The sequence below is a fragment of the Salmo salar genome, chromosome 17 (assembly GCF_965601325.2).
Source record: "Salmo salar chromosome 17, fSalSal1, whole genome shotgun sequence".
In the NCBI taxonomy this organism is placed as follows: Eukaryota; Metazoa; Chordata; class Actinopteri; order Salmoniformes; family Salmonidae; genus Salmo; species Salmo salar.
This window is the reverse complement of record NC_138307.1, coordinates 12,993,190-12,994,745: the sequence shown is the minus strand read 5'-3', so window position 1 is coordinate 12,994,745 and position 1,556 is coordinate 12,993,190.

Genomic DNA, 1,556 nt, shown 5'->3' with positions numbered 1-1,556 from the left:
TTTCCAAGCTTTCCAAAATCTCTCCTTTTTTCTGCTTCCGTTCACATTGTGTTATTCATGACAAAGAGAAGTCTTGATGACATCCAGTTCTCTTTGCACGCCTTCCCTGTCAAATCCACAAACGTGCACACACAAACACTCACACAAACACGTAGACACACTCACTCACTGTGTGATGGAACTCTGTTTAAGATGTTAGAAATAAACACCGGGGGCGGGGGGGGGGCACAATAGACTGGCTGTCTGAACCAATTAGAGCCCTCTTACGTCATGGTGGTGTAGAGCAGCTGTTAGCTGTTAGTTGTGGTTACAGGCAGTTCAGGGCGAAATTAAGCGTTTAAAGTGCCATTGAGCTTGACTCCAACGCAGCACAATAAAGAGTAGGCTGTCTGAATGCCGTTCTCCTTCATCAGGGTACATAGTCACCCTGGGGATTTCTACACACCAGAGAGGCTGGTGTGATGTGATGAAGAGAGAACAGAACCAGTGATCTACAGTTGAAGTCGGAAGTTTACATACACTTAGGTTGGAGTCATTAAAACCCATTTTTCAACCACTCCACAAATTTCTTGTTAACAAACTATAGTTTTGGCAAGTTGGTTAGTACATCTATTTTGTGCATGACACAAGTCATTTTTCCAACAAATGTTTACAGACAGATTATTTCACTTATAATTCACTGTATCACAATTCCAGTGGGTCAGAAGTTTACATACTGTGCCTTTAAACAGCTTGGAAAATTCCAGAAAATGATGTCATGGCTTTAGAAGCTTTTGATGAATTTCAAGGCCTACCTTCAAACTCAGTGCCTCTTTGCTTGACATCATGGGAAAATCAAAAGAAATCAGCCAAGACCTCAGAAAAAGAATTGTAGACCTCCACAAGTATGGTTCATCCTTGGGAGCAATTTCCAAACGCCTGAAGGTACCACGTTCATCTGTACAAACAATAGTACGAAAGTATAAACACCATGGGACCACGCAGCCGTCGTACTGGTCAGGAAGGAGACACGTTCTGTATCCTAGAGATGAACGTACTTTGGTGTGAAAAGTGCAAATCAATCCCAGAACAACAACAAAGGACCTTGTGAAGATTCTGGAGGAAACAGGTACAAGAGTATCTATATCCACAGTAAAACGAGTCCTATATCGACATAACCTGAAAGGCCGCTGAGCAAGGAAGAAGCCACTGCTCCAAAACTGCCATAAAAAAGCCAGACTACAGTTTGCAACTGCGCATGGGGACAAAGATCGTACTTTTTGGAGAAATGTCCTCTGGTCTGATGAAACAAAAATAAAACAGTTTGACCATAATGACCAGTGTTATGTTTGGAGGAAAAAGGGGGAGCTTGCAAGCCGAAGAACACCATCCCAACCTTGAAGCACGGTGGTGGCAGCATCATGTTGTGGGGGTGCTTTGCTGCAGGAGGGACTGGTGCACTTCACAAAATAGATGGCATCATGAGGCAGGAAAATGATGTGGATATATTGAAGCAACATCTCAAGACATCAGTCAGGAAGTTAAAGCTTGGTCGCTAATGGGTCTTCCAAATGGAC